Source organism: Salvelinus fontinalis, chromosome 32 (genome assembly GCF_029448725.1).
Source record: "Salvelinus fontinalis isolate EN_2023a chromosome 32, ASM2944872v1, whole genome shotgun sequence".
NCBI classification, from domain to species: Eukaryota; Metazoa; Chordata; class Actinopteri; order Salmoniformes; family Salmonidae; genus Salvelinus; species Salvelinus fontinalis.
Window position 1 is genome coordinate 23,434,581 of NC_074696.1, and position 21,656 is coordinate 23,456,236.

The following is a 21,656-nucleotide window of genomic DNA, read 5'->3' on the forward strand; positions in this document are numbered from 1 at the left end:
TCCAATAATCAACTAATCATGATCTTCAGTTTAGAATGCAATTAGTTGAATCAGCTGTGTTTGCTAGGGATGGAGAAAAAGTGTGACATCTATCAGGCCTCCGAGGACTGGAGTTGCCCACCCCTGCCCGGGCGGAACTAAACCCACAGTCAGTGACTCCTCTGAGGGGCTAAGCCCCCTTATGGAGCTGGGCCCGTGTGTAGTGGATAACAGAAAATAGGAAAACCTGTCAGTATTATTGATCTTTGACGAAGAATAATCTCCCTTCACATGTGAAGCTGGGTTATGTGAGATATATGGTGTGAGCTTTCGCATCCAAGCCGTTGTTTTTCTGGAATTGCGAAAGGTATGGCCATGTATCAAATGTGTGCTGAAGCAATGTTGAAGAATCTGAGGATGTACAATGTTGCAATTGTGCTGGAAATCAAGTTCCCACTTCCCTGGAGTGCCCGGTTAGGGGAAAGGAGTATGAAGTGGCAAGGGTTTGGGCAGCAGGTCTCCTACACGGAGGCACACAAAATAGTTGAAAGAGCGAGTGGAGCTGAAGATATGGCGGTGGATACCCCACAGCCTGTGGAAATTCAGTGTCCAACAGTTGAGGGAAACTGATATGCTGAACGGGAAGAAGGTGGATTTTGTGTCATTTATTGCGCATGTGATTAATTGTACTGCCCAAGCTAACAAGAATTAAAAGAAACTGGCCATAATTGAAACAATATGAGTAGTGTTCTGCTGGTTCAGGCTCCCCAGATTCTGCTCGTTCAGGTTTTGATTCAGGCTCTGGTTCAGGCTCTGCTGGTTCAGACTCTACTGGTTTAGGCTCTGCAGGTTCAGACTCTACTGGTTTAGGCTCTGCAGGTTCAGGCTCTGCTTGTTCAGGTTTATCTTAAGGCTCTGATTCAGGCTGTACTGGTGATATATGCTCCCCAGGCTCTGCTGGTTCAGGATCCTCAGGCTCTGCTGGTTCAGGCTCTACTGGTTGTTCAGATGAGCTGCTCTGTGGTAGTCTATTGTCTATCAATGATGTTCTGAATGTTCCAGACTGGGGAAATTTATACTGATTACCCCCAAGCAGTCTGAAAGTTCAACTATGAGCTTATTGAGCTGATCATTAACAACTCTGGCCACAGCTTCAGGGCCTTTTAAAATGCCTGTGGCAGAGGTGTCGGTCAGTAAAATTGCATGAGTACTTGTGATCTTCTTTGATTCTGGCTCTGGTTCAGGCTCTGCTCGTTCAGGTTTTGATTCAGGCTCTGGTGGTACAGTGAAATTGCATGAGCAAATTTTTATTTGTGCTTCTTTCAGATGTTTTATGATCTTCTTCATCTTGTGTTCAATGTCTTTGAACCAGCCATCCTTGTGACTAAAGTGTCAGTGTTTATTGATGGGCACAGTCACTCACATTTGATTCCATGTCATAGAGGTTTATAAGTCAGTATTTGTGAATTGGGTTGTGTTTTTCTGTGGATTCATTTTTTTTTGCATTGCTATTGAACTTTAAAATCTGAGAGACCCTCAGATTAAGATAGTTGGGTGCACCCTAATAAACTATAGGCAGGATATATGGCCGATATGTAAGTATTTTGTACTATTGATGTATTTCATTCATATTGAGCTCATTGTACAAATTTCACATCTCAATATTTACTCAAGGTGATACATTTTTTGTACGTTTTTATTTACAAAATACAAGCCGGCATTATTTTTCTAAAATATTCAGTTGTGCGATTTTCATTTAAGCTTAAACGTACAGTAGCCCATACTGTTAAGCAATTGTTACACGTTGGGTTCCCTACATGCGAGAGGCGAGAAGGAAGATAGTCTTTGTGCAGAGTACCAATTTCAATGTTGGAACCCTTAACCATGTAAGGTGTTTAAGTGTAGCATGTGCTTATAACAATCCCACAGCAATGTATGATGCAATGATGTCTTGCAAGAAAAATCCTACAACACCGTTGTATGGCAGTGCAAATTCAGTGTCCTCAAAGGAAAATAAATCTTTGCATGCAAATCTTCTTATTGATGTCCTGGGTTCGGTGACTTGCCTCCCTTGGTGGAACTGAATCCATACTCTCAAATCCTGACCTGTTTTACAAACAGGATCACACTATATATATACCATGACTACCTTAAATATAACCATTAATATAGTGCTTAGCTTTAATCTCTTACAGGAATAATAAAATAAAACTTAGTCAAAATGCTTTATACTTTAACTACAGCACTAGGCTCACATGGACTGAACAATAACTAGCCTGGGCAATGCAAAGGACTTTACACAACTAATGTACAGCACCAGGCTCACGTGGACTGAGCAATAGACTAGCCTGGGCAGTCTGAAAAGTACTGAAAAGTACTAGTGCTTACACCTACATGTCATTTCTTATAAAGTCATCTAAAACATAAGTGTTTCTAAATGGATTATGATAGTAGTTAATCACATTTTTAAAAAGTATGAAAACTAAAATAGTTCGCCATGCATGATCACTAACGTTTGCTATTTCAATTGATCGATAACTGAGCTAGCCTAAATGTTAAAGGCTTGTGCGTATGCTTGGTTCAGTATAAACACGCACAAAATGCTAGCAATAGCTTAGCTAGCCTAATCTCTAGAAGCTCGTTTTCCTTATGAAAACTCACCAAATCCTGGCGTCAATCTTTCCCTCAATCCCTTCACAGCATGTTTGTATAGATTAGTGAGTGTTAATATCCAGTTCTCTCTTTTTAGTTCAGTTTTATACAACTTTTCAACAATTTGAAACTTAGTTTTTCTTCCTGGAATGGCGGTAGCTCTACACGTTCCGTTCTACCTGTTTTAGGAGAGGGACTAAGAGAATATTGCGTTTTGATTGGCTCAAAATAAACTGCTCGTCATGCAGCTTCTGACAGCTGATTTGTAATAGCTGTCAACTTAAACATATCATTACCAATATAGTATAATTGTCACGCCCTGGCCTTAGTATTCTTTGTTTTCTTTATTATTTTAGTTAGGTCAGGGTGTGACATGGGGAATGTTTGTGTTTTTGTCTTGTCTTGGGTGGTTATATGGTAAAGGGGGTGTTGGGTTTAGTGTATGGGGTTGTGTTTAGTAAATGTGTCTAGGTATGTCTATGGTTGCCTGAGTGGTTCTCAATCAGAGACAGCTGTCTTTCATTTGTCTCTGATTGGGAGCCATATTTAAGGCAGCCATAGGCATTATGCGTTTGTGGGTAATTGTCTATGTAGAACGCTTGTAGCTTCACGGTCGTTTGTTGTTTTGTTTCATTTTGTTATAGTGTTCGTTTCGTGTTTCTCTCGTCTCTAATAAAAAGAGCATGTATTTTTCGCACGCTGCGCCTTGGTCCACTCAATATCCTCAAGACGATCGTGACAATAATATGATTGGTGACTGGAATCTCACAAGTAAGATAAGTATTCAACATTAGTCGACCTGCGTTACAAACGACTTCAACCATACTTTTTCTTTGGATTCCTTAATCAATTCCTTGATAGATTTTTCCAGCTTTCTTCATGCTCATCCCTTGCAGTGTCACTCTGAAAAGCACAGTCTCACTGTCATGTTTGCTCAAGAACTCCCACAGAATGTTCAGGACCTCATGGAAATTGGTATGTTTTATATGCCCATCCATGACATCAAGGAGGTCGGAACATACTGGCCTCTACACGTATATCGAAGCATCGCAATCCTGCTTTCAGCTTGTTCTCCAAGGTCCAAGCCTGACACTGTATAAGTGGTCCACCGTACAGAGTTAGGCTCTCATGAGTTCCGGGGATAGTGAGAAATTGAAGGAGTTTGTCATCAAGTATATATGCCACGATGAACCACAAGCAGTTGTGAAAATCCTGAAAGGTAAGAGACAGAAAATCACATTTCTATCAACCAACATTAATATCATGATGTCCTTTTATATAACTAACTCCATGTGGAAAAAGAAAAGTATGCAAGTAGGTAACTCTGATTTACAAAGAGAGAAGACATAGGCATAGAGGGAAGCCCATGGTTGTGGTATTTCCAAAAAAGCCAGTCTGGGAAAGGAAAGAGTGGATACGGTGTTGTGAAAATTCTTACACAGGGACACTCAAAGTCAATCTTAAATTAATCATAATCATCCAGCGCGCTGGAGAGGATCCAACAAACTTGATGCACCTCTGTCTGTCAGGAGCTCTAACGTGGCAGTCCTGTTTACATCTCTTTTATAAACTGGGTGGTTGGAGCCCTGAATTCTGATTGTCTGAAAGCCATGGTATATCAGACCGTATACCACGTACAGTTGAAGTCGGAAGTTTACATACACTTAGGTTGGAGTCATTAAAACTCGTTTTTCAACCACTCCACAAATTTCTTGTTAACAAACTATAGTTTTGGCAAGTCGATTAGGACATCTACTTTGTGCATAACACAAGTAATTTTTCCAACAATTGTTCACAGACAGATTATTTCACTTATAATTCACTGTATCACAATTCCAGTGGGTCAGAAGTGTACATACACTAAGTTGGATGTGCCTTTAAACAGCTTGGAAAATTCCAGAAAATTCTGTCATGGCTTTAGAAGCTTCTGATAGGCTAATTGACATATTTTGAGTCAATTGGAGGTGTACCTGTGTATGTATTTCAAGGCCTACTTTCAAACTCAGTGTCTCTTTGCTTGACATCATGGGAAAATAAAAAGAAATCAGCCAAGACCTCAGAAAACAAATTGTAGACCTCCACATGTCTGGTTCATCCTTGGGATCAATTTCCAAACGCCTGAAGGTACCTCTTTCATCTGTACAAACAATAGTACGCAAGTATAAACACCATGGGACCACGCAACCGTCATACCGCTCAGGAAGGAGACGCGTTCTGTCTCCTAGAGATGAACGTACTTTGAAGTGAAAAGTGCAAATCAATCCCAGAACAACAGCAAAGGACCTTGTGAAGATGCTGGAGGAAACAGGTACAAAAGTATCTATATGCACAGTAAAACAAGTCCTATATCGACATAACCTGAAAGGCCGGTCAGCAAGGAAAAAGCCACTGCTCCAAAACCGCCATAAAAAAAGCCAGACTACGGTTTGCAACTGCACATGGGGACAAATATTGTACTTTTTGGAGAAATGTACTCTGGTCTGATGAAACAAATACAGAACTATTTGGCCATAATAACCATCGTTATGTTTGGAGGAAAAAGGGGGTTGCTTGCAAGCCGAAGAACACCATCCCAACCGCGATACACGGGGGGTTGCAGCATCCACCCCCCGTGATGTTCTAACTGAAGTCCTGACTGACTTGACAAAACTATAGTTTGTTAACAAGAAATTTGTGGAGTGGTTGAAAACGAGTTTTAATGACTCCAACCTAAGTGTATGTAAACTTCCGACTTCAATTGTATATACTGTATCTTAAACTATCTATTGCATCTTGCCTATGCCGCTCGGCCATCGCTCCTCCATACATATAAGAATATATGTACATATTCTTATTAAATCCCTTTAGATTTGTGTGTATTAGGCAGTTGTTGGGGAATTGTTAGGTTACTTTTTAGATATTACTGCACTGTCGGAACTAGAAGCACAAGCATTTCGCTACACTCGCATTAACATCTGCTAACCATGTGTATGTGACCAATAAAATTTGATTTGATTTGACATTATAGCTACTCCCCCTCAGTAATTTATAGCTAATTTTCAATCTTTTTATCCATATTTCAATTAGTTGAATATCCAAATTCCAATCTTAATAGTAATAATTTCAATCCATTTATTATCCAAATTTCAATCAGCTTAATTTGCCATCACACAACTTTCACATCCACATTCACGTAGTACTATTCCCAAAGACACTCGGTAATCTCCCTCATTACCCCATGTGTTTCTTCAACGATTCTCTTGTCGTTACTTGCTATGCACCATATGTATTGTCAACGGTTCTCTTGCCGCTACTTGCTATACATATAAATAACACCCCGTATTCAAAAATACCATGTGTTATTTTGTAGTGGCTGCAGACCATTTAGACGTTTTTTTTAATTAAATGCCTACAGACAGCTGTCAGCGGGGCTTTCCATGGTACCATTACACCCTCGCTCTAGTCCTCTCATAAAACTACTGAATAGTCTCTTGGTACCTTTTTTTTATACGTTACTCGCCTTGATTTTATTTTTTACTATACAGATTAATATAAATTGACTTACTAAAATCAGTTGCCGTCTCAATTGTTTGCGTATGATGTGTCTCCTCCTGGGCAGCTCACAGTAAGGGTCTGTTCTTGGCGGGTCTCGACGTCTTATGGTCAGACGGGAATTTCCCTCCCGCTTCATAAAATGAGTCACTGGTTTTCCTTGCAGAACCCCACTGGAAAGCTCCACAGGCTGAATCAATCATCCTGTTCGTTGACGCTAAATTGTTGTGGAAATTCTTACACAAGGACACTCAGTCGATCTTAAATGAATAATTGTTTATTGTCAGCCCGCTGGAGAGGTTCCGACAAACTTGATGCACCTGTCTGCCAGGAGCTCTAACGGTCCAGTCCCATTTAGTTCTCTTATATACTGCAGACAAGTCATATTTGCATGATTTAGCTTATTCATAATTAATTAATCATTAACGTTTGCTTCATTCATGTGACCGACCAATACTTGGTCATGCATATGACAGACAAATACCTCACGAGGCTTCTTCTCTCTAAGCTGAGACCTTGAAACTGAGATATCCCTTTCTCTAAACAAGGTTATGATAGAAACGATTTGTTTAATCAGTCACTTGCATGAACATGGAAATAGAAAAGCACCAACATAACATTTTTGATCACAATGGAAATACAGTACACTCATCTTCTTTACTGTATAACAATGACTACCATACATACTAAACTCCTTTACTGTATAACAATGACTACCATACATACTAAACTCCTTTACTGTATAACAATGACTACCATACATACTAAACTCCTTTACTGTATAACAATGACTACCATACATACTAAACTCCTTTACTGTATAACAATGACTACCATACATACTAAACTCCTTTACTGTATGACAACATTCTAAACTTCTTTACTGTCTAACATACTAAACTTACAAAACCATGAAATGCAATAGCTCAAACTCAGATTGTGACAATTGTTTTAGCTATTTTAAACGCAAACCATATCCCCCTCAAAAGCTACAAGGCCAAATAATCACAGAATGTAAAGTGATCTGAGTGCTATCAAAATATTCTCAACACTAATGTAGAATCAATTCCATGATATTTCCTTACCTGTAAGTTTGTTGTATAGTTGTCACATTTTCCAGTTGGTAGAAAAGGTTGACTGTGATCCTGTTTGTGGAACCATCTCTTGGATAACTATGACTGTAAGACACTGCTATGTGTCTTACCAATGCACATACAAGATTGATGCAAATTCCTTATTTCTCAAACCCATTCACACACTACATCCCATAATAACACGTAAGAAGGTATACACTTCTCATGTAGATTTCAAAGAATGTGGAAAATCTGCTGCTGATGATGATGATGATAATAGTTGAGTTATGGGACACTATCACTTTGGAAGGTTTCCTTTCAACAGTACAGAGTTGATAAGTAGACACCCTAAGTAAACTGTCATGTTTGAGTGCTGATCAGTGATATCTATGTTTACGGTCATGGAAATAGGAGCCATTCATACTATACAATTTTATTTTCATATTATAACACAGCCATCAGAGGCATGAAAGGAACTATTCATTTCAGTTTTTGGTTTTCAGGTTATAAACTTTACAGGTTATTCTCATGACTCCTGTCCTGGGGAAGAGACATGAGAGGGATCATCTAATGTTGAAACATCTACAATTACTACCATGCTTATATTAGACTTTTTTATTTACATTTTATTTTGAATACTCACAATATTTAACCTCAGTCTAAACCAAAGGGGGGGTACTAAGTTAACATATGGAATGGTTTTAAGATGGTTACACCATGGATCTTTATATATTTGATTTTGAATTTTAGGACACCTTTAGGTATATAAAAATAAATGCATTAAATATTGAATTTGGCCTTTACTACTATAGCCCATAGAAATGCATTGAATAACACAACTCATAAATGGCAAAAACAACCGTCAAAAAATAAATCATATTGAATAACGTTTTGAAGTGTCTGTCCTATTGAGAGCATCCTGTCGGGCTGTATCACCGCCTGGTATGGCAACTGCACCTCCATCAACTGCAAGACTCTTTAGAGGGTGGTGCGGTCTGCACAACGCATCACCGGAGGCAAACTACCTGCCTTCCAGGACACCTACAGCACCCGATGTCACAGGAAGGCCAAAAAGATCATCAAGGACAACAACCACCCGAGCCACTGCCTGTTCACACCGCTATTATCCAGAAGGTGAGGTCAGTACAGGTGCCTCAAAGCTGGGGCCGAGAGACTGAAAAACAGCTTCTATCTCAAGGCCATTAGACTGTTAAACAGCCATCACTAACACAGAGAAGCTGCTGCCTACATACAGACTCAAATCATTGGCCACTTTAATAAATGGATCACTAGTCACTTTAAATAATTCCACTTTAATAATGTTTACATGTCTTACATTACTCATCTCATATGTATATACTGTATTTTATACCATCTATTGCATCTTGCCTATGCCGCTCGGCCATTGCTCATCCATATATTTATATGTACATATTCTAATTCCATCCCTTTACATTGTGTGTGTATAAAGTAGTTGTTGTGGAATTGTTAGAATACTTGTTAGATATTACTGCACGGTCGGAACTAGAAGCACATGCATTTCGCTACAGTCGCATTAACATCTGCTTACTTTTTGTCTGTGACCAATAAAATTTTATTTGATATATCTAGGAGATATAAGAAAGCTTAGGAAATACTTTTGTTTTTTTGGACACATATTTAACCCCTTATTGTTGGCCTCTGTTGGCACAGAAAACTAGCAAACCAGATGGCACAATTTTCTTGTTTTTTTAGCCAGGGGAACATTCCAACAAAACATAATTTACAAATAGCCAAGCGCACACTCCATCACTCAGACATGATTTACAGATAGCCAGGGGCACACTCCAACACTCAGACATCATTACAGATAGCCAGGGGCACACTCCAACACTCAGACATGATTTACAGATAGCCAGGGGCACACTCCAACACTCAGACATGATTTACAGATAGCCAGGGGCACACTCCATCACTCAGACATGATTTACAGATAGCCAGGGGCACACTCCAACACTCAGACATCATTACAGATAGCCAGGGGCACACTCCAACACTCAGACATGATTTACAGATAGCCAGGGGCACACTCCATCAATCACTCAGACATAACTTACAAACGAAGCATGTGTGTTTAGTGAGTCCACCAGATCAGAGGCAGTAGTAATGTTCTCTTGATAAGTCTGAATTGGGCCATTTTCCTGTTCTGCTAAGCATTCAAAATGTAATGAGTACTTTTGGTTGTCAGGGAAAATGTATGAAGTAAAAAGTACATTATTTTCCTTAGAAACGTAGTGAAGTAAAAGTAGTTAAATAATAAATAGTTAAGTATTTAAGTAGTTAAGTACTTAAATAGTTAAGTACTTAAGTAGTTCTTAAGTACTTTGCACCACTGCCCCTGACCATCTCAATCAGAGCAAATGAAAATATTAGTGGAGTGAGAAGAAAACAGAAAGTGTCTCTATGCAGGCTGTCACATTAGTCAAATGAATCGGACCAAGGTGCAGCATGGTATGCGCACATTCTTCTTTATTAAATAAAGAACACTGAACAAACTAAGAAAACAACAAAACGAACGAAACGTGAAGCTATATGAAATAGTGCAGACAGGCAACTAAACATAGAATAAGAACCCACAAACACCAAAGGGGAAATGGCTACCTAAATATGATCCCCAATCAGAGACAACGATAAATAGCTGCCTCTGATTGGGAACCATATCAGGCCACCATAAACATACAAATACCTAGACCTACAAAACCCTAGACATTCAAAAACCCTAGACAATACAAAACCCCTAGACAATAGAAAATCTAACGTAATCCACCCTAGTCACACCCTGACCTAACCAAAATATAAAGAAAACAGAGATATCTCATGTCAGGGCGTGACACAGGCAACTTGCTTTTATACATTTCAGACCCGGTTGCTTCCATTCTTCTGGTGTTTAATATTTTAACTCAATTTGGGAACTCAGGATACAAACTAAATTACAGCAAAAGTGTACCCAATTACAAAGACTGCTCTGTCTAATACTACTCCTAATTTCTCATTCAAAATTGTTACAGATCTTTTCGATATTACTGTTAGGAATTACTGTTACGCACTCCCCGTAATTCTTTCCTGGTGTATCCCAATTGCTATACCTAAAACTTTTTGTAAGGTGCAGGACACAATGATTTCAGAGTTTATATGGTATAATAAAAGGTCAGGGACCTGTAAAGCCATACTGCAAAAAAACTAAAGAACTAGGGGGTTTGCTGCACCCTCATTTTCAGAAATATTATTGGGCTGCAAACATTTGTAATATCATGTTTTGGATTCAGCCCCATGACTCTAACTCCAGAGCGGGCAATCATAGAATCCAAATGCCCACATCTTTAAGAGCTATCGTATGCTCTCCCCTTCTAGCTCATTTTACTACCTTCAGTAAGAATTACCTGGTCATACAGATATGGAGAAACCTAAGGCTGAACCTACACTGAACAAAAATAAAAATGCAACAATTTCAAAGATTTTACTGAGGTACAGTTCATATAAGGAAATAAATAAATTCATAAGGCCCTAATCTATGGATTTCACATGACTGGGAATACAGATATGCATCTGTTGGTCACAGATACCTTAAAAAAAGGTAGGGGCGTGGATCAGAAAACCAGTCAGGATCTGGTGGGACCACCATTTTCCTCAAGCAGCGTGACACATCTCCTTCACATAGATTTGACCAGGCTGTTGATTGTGGCCTGTGGAATGTTGTCCCACTCCTCCTCAATGGCTGTGCAAAGTTGCTGGATATTGGCGCGAACTGGAACACGCTGTCGTACACATCGATCAAGAGCATCCCAAACATGCTCAATGGGTGACATGTTTGGTGAGTATGCAGGCCATGGAAGAACTAGGCCATTTTCAGCTTCCAGGAATTGTGTACAGATTCTTGCGACATGGGGCTGTGCATTATCATGCTGTCTGCCATCTACCCGCTAAGGTTTTAACCGTGATTCATCCGTGAAGAGCACACTTGCTTAGTGAGAATTTGCCCACTTAAGTCGGTTATGATGCCGAACTACAGTCAGTCCAAAACCCTGGTGAGGATGACAAGCACGCAGATGAGCTTCCCTGAAATTACACATATGGAATCATGTAGAAACCAAAGAAGTGTTCAACAAATCAAGATTTCAGATTCTTCAATGTAACCACCCTTTGCCTTGATGACAGCTTTGCACACTCTTGGCATTCTCTCAACCAGCTTCATGAACACATTTCCAACAGTCTTGAAGTAGTTTCCACATATGCTGTGGAGGCCAGGGCATCTGATGCAGCACTCCATCACTCTCCTTCTTGGTCAAATTACACAGCCTGGAGGTGGGTTTTGGGTAATTGTCCAGTTGAAAAACATATGATAGTCCCACTAAGCGCAAACCAGATGGGATGGCATATCGCTGCAGAATGCTATGGTAGCCATGCTGGTTAAGTGTGCCTTGAATTCTAAATAAATCACAGACAGTGTCACCAGCAAAGCACCCCCAAACCATCACACCTCTTCCTCCAAACTTCACGGTGGGAACCACACATGCGGAGATCATGCATTCACCTACTCTGCGTCTCACAAAGACACGGCGGTTGGAACCAGAAATCTCATTTGGATCGAATCAACAAACAGTGGTCGAAAAAGTATCCAATTTTCCTACCTTAATAGAAAGTTACTCAAGAGAAAGTCACCCAGTAAAATACTACTTGAGTAAAAGTCTAAAAGTATTTGGTTTTAAATATACTTAAGTATCAAAAGTATAAATAATTTCAAATCCTTATATTAACCAAAGCAGACGGCACCATTTTCTTGTTTTTAAAGTGTATGTGTATAGCCAGGGTATAGTGTATAGCCAGGGGCACACTCCAACACTCATTATTTACAGAAGATGCAATTGTGTTTAGTGAGTCCGCCAGGCCAGAGGCAGTAGGGACGACCATGTGTTCTGTTGATAAGTGCGTGAATTTGACACTGTTCCTGTCCTGCGAAGCATTCAAAATGTAACAAGTACTTTTGGTTCAGGGAAAATGTATGGAGTAAAAAGTACAGTATTTTCTTTTGGAATGTAGTGAAGTAAAAGTTGTCAAAAATATTGATACCCCAAAAAATTACTTAAGTAGTATTTTTACTTAAGTACTTCACACCACTGTCAACAAACTATGTTTAATTGTTACCCGATTTAAATGAATCATGTAACAATTAACTCATTAGGATAAGGGGCACCACGAGAACGGTGGTCACATCCATAAAACAGTCAATGTATTAAATCATAAACTCTTATCATATTATCATTCTGAACAGTCGTAACCTTCTTGGATCTGCAAAAACCCCAATCTTAGTCATGATACAGCCTGTAATCGAACCCACATGCTGATGCTCCAGATACTCAACTAGTCTGAAGAAGGACAGTTTTATTGCTTCTTTAATCAGAACAAAAGTTTTCAGCTGTGTTAACATAATTGTAAAAGCGTTTTCTAATGATCAATTAGCCTTTTAAAATTATAAACTTGGATTAGCACAACGTGCCATTGAAACACAGGAATAATGGTTGCTGATAATGGGCCGCTGTACGCGTATTTAGATACTCCATTAAAAAAAATCTGCCGTTTCCAGCTACAATAGTCATTTACAACATTAACAATGTCTACACTGTATTTCAGATCAATTTGATGTTATTGTAATTGACAAAAAAGTTGCTTTTACTTCAAAAACAAGGACATTTCTAAGTGTCCCCAAACTTTTGAACAGTAGTGTGTGTGTGTATGCGTGTGTGTATGTATGTGTGTGTATATATGTATGTATGTATGTATGTATGTATGTATGTATGTATGTATGTATGTATGTATGTATGTATGTATGTGTAAAGGTGCCTTCAGAAAGTATTCACACCCCTTGACTTTTTCCACATTTTGTTACGTTACAACCTTATTCGAAAATGGATTACATTTTATGTTTTGCCTCATCAATCTACACACAATACCCTATAATGACAAAGCGAAAACAGTTTTTATTTAATTAATTTTTTTTACATTTTAGCGAATTCATTAAAAATAAACATACCTTATTACATAAGTATTCAGACCCTTTGCTATGAGTCTAGAAATTTTAGCTTAGGTGCATCCTGTTTCCATTGATCATCCTTGAGACGTTTCTTCAACTTGGAGTCCAACTGTGGTAAATTCAATTGATTTTACCTGTCTATATAAGGTCCCACAGTTGACAGTGCATGTCAGAGCAAAAACCAAGCCATGAGGTCGAAGGAATTGTCCGTAGAGCTCCGAGATAGGATTGTGTCGAGGCACAGATCTGGGGAAGGGTAATAAAATATGTCTGCAGCATTGAAGGTCCCCAAGAACACAATGGCCTTCATCATTCTTAAATTGAAGTAGTTTGGAAACACCAAGACTCTTCCTAGAGATGGCCGCCCGGCCAAACTGAGCAATCGGGGGAGAAGGGCCTTGATCAGGGGGGTGACCAAGAACCCGATGGTCACTCTGACAGAGCCTCAGAGTTCCTCTGTGGAGATAGAGGAACCTTCCAGACGGACAACCTCCTCTGCAGCACACCACCAATCAGGCCATTATAGTAGAGTGGCCAAACAGAAGCCACTCCTCAGTAAAAGGCACATGACAGCTCACTTGGAATATGCCGAAACACACCTAAAGGACTCTGACCATGAGAAACAAGATTCTCTGGTCTGATGAAACCAAGATTGAACTCTTTGGCCTGAATAACCAAGCGTCACGTCTGGAGAAAACCTGTCACCATCCCTACGTTGATGCATGGTGGTGGCAGCATCATGCAGTGGGGATGTTTTTCAGCGGCAGGGACTGGGAGACTAATCAGGATCAAGGGAAAGATGAACAGAGCAAAGTATAGAGAGATCCTTGATGAAAACCTGCTCCAGAGCGCTCAGGACCTCAGACTGGGGCTAAGGTTAATCTTCCAACAGGACAACAAAATTAGGAAAAAGTCAAGGGGTTTGAATACTAATTTTATCGTGTTTAGGCCTACATTTTAAATTGACTGCATTTAGATTTGTTTGTCACTGGCCTACACACAATACCCCATAATGTCAAAGAGGAATTCTGTTTTCATTTTTTTTTAATAAACTGAAATATCTTCAATCAATAAGTATTCAACCCCTTTGTTATGGCAAGCCTCTTAAAAACTTAAGTATAGGGGGCAGTATTTTCGTTTTTGGCTAAAAAACGTACCCATTTGAAACTGCATATTTCTCAGCCCCCGAAACTAGAATATGCATATAAATGTTAGGATAGAAAACACTCTAAAGTTTTCAAAACTGTCAAAATATTGTCTGTGAGTTTAACAGAACTGATATTGCAAGCGAAAACCTGAGGAAAATCCAATCAGGAAGTGCCTCTTTTTTTTTTTTAAACCTCTCTGTTCTTATGCATCCCTATCACCCATTTAAAGGGATATCAACCAGATTCCTTTTTCTATGGCTTCCCTAAGGTGTCAACGGCCTTTAGACATAGTTTCAGGCTTTTATTTTGAAAAATTAGCGAGAAGGATCACATTGCGTAAGTGGATAGGTGGGGGCTCTCAGAGTGAGTTTTGCGCAACAGAGAAAGGCGGCCATTGTTTCTCCCGGTCCTATTGAAAAACCAACACTCCCGGTTGATATATTATCGAATAGATATTTGAAAAACAACCTGAGGATTGATTATAAAAAAACGTTTGACATGTTTCTGTGGACATTATGGATATTATCTGGAATTTTCGTCTGCGTTGTCGTGACCGCTCTTTCCTGTGGATTTCTGAGGATAACGCGCAAAACGAACGGAGGTATTTGGATATAAAAATAATCTTTATGGAACAAAAGGAACATTTGTTGTCTAACTGGGAGTCTCGTGAGTGAAAACATCCGAAGATCATCAAAGGTAAAAGATTAATTTGATTGCTTTTCTGATTTTCGTGACCAAGTTACCTGATGCTAAGTGTACTTAATGTTTTGTCGAGCAATCGATAAACTTACACAAACGCTTGTATTGCTTTCACTGTAAAGCATAATTTCAAAATCTGAGACGACAGGTGGATTAACAAAAGGCTAAGCTGTGTTTTGCAATATTGCACTTGTGATTTCATGAATATGAATGTTTTTTTGTGATATTATTTGACTGTGGCGCTCTGCTATTCAGCGTTGCTGATGACAATTATCCCGATACCGGGATGGGTGGTTCAGAAAGGTTAACAAGTCACATAATAAGTTGCATGGACTCACTCTGTGTGCAATAATAGTGTTAAACATGATTTTTGAACGACTATCTCATCTCTGTACCCCACACATACAATTATTTGTAAGATCCCTCAGTTGAGCAGTGAATTTCAAAGACAGATTCAACTGCAAAGACTAGGGAGATTTTCCAAAGCCTCGCAAAGAAGGGCACCTATTGGTAGATGGGTAAATATAAAAAAACAGACATTGAATATCCCTTTGATCATGGTAAAGTTATTAATTAGACTTTGGATGGTGTGTCAATACACCCAGTCACTATAAAGATACAGGCCGTCCTTCCTAACTCAGTTGCCAGAGAGAAAGAAAACCGCTCAGAGATTTCACTATGAGGCCAATGGTGACTTTAAAACGGTTACAGAGTTTAATGGCTGTGATGGGAGAACTGAGGATGGATCAACAACATTGTAGTTCCTCCACAATACTAACCTAATTGACAGTGAAAAGAAGGGATCCTGTATTCCAAAACATGCATCCTGTTTTCAACATAGCACTGAAGTAATACTGCAAGAAATGTGGCAAAGCAATACATTTTTTTTGTCCTGAATACAAAGTTTTATGTTGGGGGAAATCCAATACAACACATTACTGAGTACCACTTTCCTTATTTTCAAGCATAGTGGTGGCTGCATCATGTTATGGGTATGCTTGTAGTCGTTAAAGACTGGGGAGTTTTTCAGGATAAAAAATCCTGGAGGAAAACCTGTTTCAATCTACTTTACACCAGATACTGGGAGATGCAATCACCTTTCAGCAGGACAATAGCCTAAAACACAAGGCCAAATCTACACTGGAGTTGCTTGCCAAGAAGACAGTGGCCGAGTTACATTTTTTACTTAAATCTACTTGAAAAATCTAAGGCAAGACCGGAAAATTGTTGTCTAGCAATGATCAACAACCAATTTGACAAAGCTTGAATAATTCTGAAAAGAATAATGGGCAAATGTTGCACAATACAGGTGTGGAAAGCTCTTAGAGACTTACCCATAAAGACTCCCAGCTGTAATCGCTGCCAAGATGCTTCTAAAACTATTGACTTAGTGGTGTGAATACTTATGTAAATGAGATATTTCTGTATTTCATGGAAGCCTGGGTGGGAGGGAAGGATTTGGACACATGGTGAAAAAAATAATATATTTTTATTACTTTTATGTTATATTAGATTAAGGCTCTGCCATAAGTGACTATCCTTTTTTCTCTTTCATTTTTTAAATTCTAAGCCATCTTAGAACACATCAGTTTGGCTGCGTTTGGACGGGCGGCACGATTCTGGTCTTTTTTCACTGGTTGGTCTTTTGACCAATCTGATCAGCTCTGAGAAAGATCTGGTTTGGAAATGTCTGGTATGGTTGGTCTGGGGATCCATTGGTGGGAAGGGATATCAGAATTGGGCTACCTATGTAAACGCAGCCTTTGTATCTAACTATTTATGTTGACATTATAAGTTGTTTTAGATACATTCTTTGAAGCAGCTCTTCTACATGCATATAAGAGAGATTTTTTTTTAGAAAACATTTTAAACTGAAAGGTTACATGCATACATTTATAAGAGGGTGTAAGTGATCGCCTTAGAGACTTGAAATCATTTACATGTCCAGATGAATCACCATCAAAACAAGCAGTAATATGCACTGTAACCTGTAGGTGTCACTGTGGGTTTAGATACAGGTTTCTGAAAGGCTCTGTGCTATTTTATTAAACTTATTGATGGGAAACATACCCTCAGACAGATCTCAGCACAGATGGGTTGATTTTAAAGTAACTATCAGATTTGTATATTCCAACTGCAACATGGAACAGTTGGTCTTTCCTAGTTAAGCATGCAGTTAATATACAAAATACCACATAGTAGACAATTGTTTTACTGTTTGAAGGGAGGATTTGATTTTGTATTTATTGTTGTAAGGTTTTAGATGTGATTCTTCTTTACTGAGGTTAATTGGACAATAATTGTGTTTTTTATCTGTTCAATGTTTCTCATGGCATCACTTCTTCTTTGGTTATTCCATTAGGCTCCTTCCCCTGGGGGTTCAGGACCAGGTTCTGCTGGTTCAAGCTCTGCTGGTTAAGCCTCTGCTGGTTCAGGCTCTACTGTTTCTGGCTCTGCTGGTTCAGGCTCTGCTGGTTCAGGCTCTGCTGGTTCAGGCTCTGCTGGTTCAGGCTCTGCTGGTTCAGCCTCTGCTGGCTCTGGCTCTACTGGTTCAGGCTCTGCTGGTTCAGGCTCTTCTGGTGGTTCTTCTGCAAGCTGGGGCTCTGCTGGTTCAGCCTCTGCTGGCTCTACTGGCTCAGCCTCTGCTGGCTCAGCCTCTGCTGGCTCTGGCTCTACTGGTTCAGGCTCTGCTGGTTCAGGCTCTTCTGGTGGTTCTTCTGCAAGCTGGGGCTCTGCTGGCTCAGCCTCTGCTGGCTCAGCCTCTGCTGGCTCTGGCTCTACTGGTTCAGGCTCTGCTGGTTCAGGCTCTTCTGGTGGTTCTTCTGCAAGCTGGGGCTCTGCTGGTTCAGCCTCTGCTGGCTCTGGCTCTACTGGTTCAGGCTCTGCTGGTTCAGGCTCTACTGGTTCAGGCTCTGCTGACTCTGGCTCTGCTGACTCTGGCTCTGCTGGTTCAGGCTCTTCTGCTGGCTGAGGTTCTGCTGGTTCAGGCTTTTCTACTGGTTCAGGCTCTGCTGGTTCAGCCTCTGCTGGCTCTGGCTCTACTGGTTCAGGCTCTGCTGGTTCAGGCTCTTCTACTGGCTGAGTTTCTGCTGATTCAGGCCCCGCTGGCTCGGGCTCTACTGTTTCAGGCTGTGCCGGTTCAGGCTGTACTGATTCAGGCTCTTCGGCTGGCTGAGGCTTTGCAGGTTCCGGCTCTAGTGGTTCAGGCTGTTCTGGTTGTTCAGATGAACCACTTCCTGGATTTCTGTTTATCTCAATGATGTTCTGGATGAGGTCTGGACTGGGGAAGTCCATGCTGATTACTCCCAAGCAGTCTGGTTTGTTAGAGCCTGTCTGTAGTTCAACTATGAGCTTACTGAGCTGACCATTAACCACTTTGGCCACAGTTTTAGGGCCTTTGAAAATGGCTGTGGCGGAGGAATCGGTCAGTGCCAATGCATGACCACAATTCTCTTCAGCTTCTTTCAGATGTTTTGTGATCTTCTTCATCATGTTTTCAATGTCTTTGAATGTGTCATCGCCTGTGACAAAAGTGTCATGGTTAAGTGTTCCAACATTGAAATTGGTACTCTGCACGAAGATGATCTTCCCCCTTGCTTCTTGCATTTTGGGGACAAATATCTTTGTCCATACTCTATCTTCAGAATTCTCAATCAATCTTTTGATACATTTTCCAGCTTTTTTCATGCTCATTCCTTGCAGTGTCACTCTCAAAAGCACAGACTCACTTCCATGTTTGTCCAAGAACTCCCAAAGAATGTTCAGCACCTCATGGAACTTGGTGTGTATTAAATGCCCATCCATGACATCAAGGATGTCGTGGAACATACTGGCCTCTACACGTATATCAAAGTACCGCAATCCTGCTTTCAGCTGGTTCTCCAAGGTCCAAGCCTGACACTGTATAAGTGGTCCACCGTACAGAGTTAGGCTCTCATGAGTTCCGGGGATAGTAACAGCTGAAAGGAGTTTGTCATCAGGTATGGACTCCATCCACTTTTCCTTATAAGAGTTTTCATTAAGTGTTGAGTCGTCACTAAAACCTGAACCACAAGCAGTTGTGAAAATCCTAAAAGGGAAGAGACATGACATCACATTTCTGTCAACCTACATTAACTAAATGATCATGTCATTTTTATTTCTATAAACAACTCCAGTACCATGTGGCAAACGAGCCTAGTGCAAGCAAATAACTCTTACTTACAAAGAGAGAAGACATAGGCATAGAGGGAAGCCCATGGTTGTAGTATTTCCAATGAAGCCAATCTGGGAATGAAAAGAGTGGATGCCCTTGTCCCATGAACTGTATAGTAATGACACACACAATACAAAAAGTGAACTAACAAAACTTTTTAATAACAATATCCCATGTTAAAATCCAAGCTGTATCCTATTCAAAAGCTATGTTACAAATACTGCTCAGTAATTTTCAATCAGCCAATTAGTCCATGATATATACTGAGTGTACAAAACATTAGGAACATCTTCCTTATATTGAGTTGCACCCTCTTTTGCCCTCAGAACAGTCTCAATTTGTCAGGGCATGGACTACAAGGTGTCAAGTGTTCCAAAGGGATCATGTTGACTCCAATGCTTCCCAAAGTTGTGTCAAGTTGAACCATTCTTGACACACATGGGAAACTGTTGAGCGTGAAAACCCCAGCAGCGTTGCAGTTCTTGACACACTCAAACCGGTGCGCCTGGCACCTACTACCATACCCCGTTCAAAGGTAATTAAATATTTTGTCTTGCCCATTTACCTTGTGAATGGCACACATACATATTCCATGTCTCAATTGTCTCAGGTTAAAGAAGGATTTTTATTCCTTGTCTCCTCCCCTTCATCTACACAAGTGGATTTAACAGGTGACATCAACAAGGGAACATAGCTTTCACCTGGATTCACCTAATGTTTTGTACACTCAGTGTATATATATTATAATTTTCCCCCCCATGATATTTCCTTACCTCTACAGGTGTTTAAGAGTCTTCTAATCCCCCAGTTTGTATCAAAGGTTGACAATGATCCTGTTCGTGGAACTGTCTATTGGATAACTGACTGTAAGACTATTAGGACTACACCCACACTGCTCTGTGGCTCACAAATGTACATAAAAGATATTAGGAATTTGCATCTTTCACTGTACCTGTCCTAAGTCACACACTAATACATCCCATGATACTGTACTGCAATAAGTTAATATCGATTCCAAAGAATGCATAAAAGATGACGATGAGAGAGTTGTGGGACAATATGGCCTTGGAATGGGTACTTTTAGCAATACAGAAACATGATGAGTAGACACAATAATTAAACTGTAATGTTTGAGTGCTGATCTACCTTTTGATGATCATGGAAATACGAGCCAGTCATGAATGGGAGTATTTTCATATTGTAACACAGCCATCAGTGGCATGAAAGAAGCTATTCATTGCAATGTTTGATTTCAGGTTATACAACTTTTCAGGTCATTCTTATGACTCCTCAACAACAGGTACCAACCATGCTTACATTCAACTTTTATTTTATATTTTGAATAGTCACTATTTATAAGCAACAAGTTTTTTTTAGGTTTGGCTTGATCATCCCCTACCAGATATGAGATGTCCTGTCAAAAAAGTATCTCAGTGGACAAATTTGTTTCAAAGAGCATCAGTGGCGACCCGTCATTCAGGGCAGGTGGGGCACCTGTTTTTTGGGGGGAGGGGCTTTCCTGTTTTGCATGTTATTTTGGCATTAATACATGTCACATATCAGTTTGCAAATAATGTAAAAAAAATATATCATTGAGTTAATAAAGCTGCATACAAACATGGTCTCTTTTGTTTTCTTGACTAAGGGAGCTACAAATTGCAGGTGTTTCAACCTAGCTCAGTGCTTTCTGTGGTGGTGCGGCAAGCTAGCAGAAAACCCGGAGAGTTGGGCCGTGATTGGCTCAGTGTTCTGTCACTCATGGGTACACAAATGTCACTGCCAAGTCTAAGCGTAGACTTAGAAAATTCTAGCCACTTGAATGCTGCCACAGAGTTACATTAGAAGTGCCCATCCAAGAATGCTCAAGGATAAAATGATGTCAAATCACATTATCTACAGTGGCTTTGATTGGACTGACCATGTCAACAACATATTTTAACATTTTTAGCTAGCAATCATCATCATAAATCAAGTCGACAATCTACTGGCAAATCCTTTTTAATCGTTGTCATTTGAAGAGAAATAAGGAAGTGAAATTATAGATAAAACGTATCGGTGCTCATCGGCCATTGGACATAAACATTACACAACAAGTGAGAAATCGCAAATTCAACACTGAGTGGTTTGGAAGGAATCAGTGGCTAACTGAGTTTAAGACAACTGGGAACTCGGGGAAAAACGAGCTATGCCTGGGAAAATACGTTTTGAACTTTCATCCAACTCGGAATTGTAAATCGGGTACTTAGGCCTCTTTCTAGAGCTACGACCTGAAGATCACTGACGTCATCATGATTCTACCTTTTTTTATAATT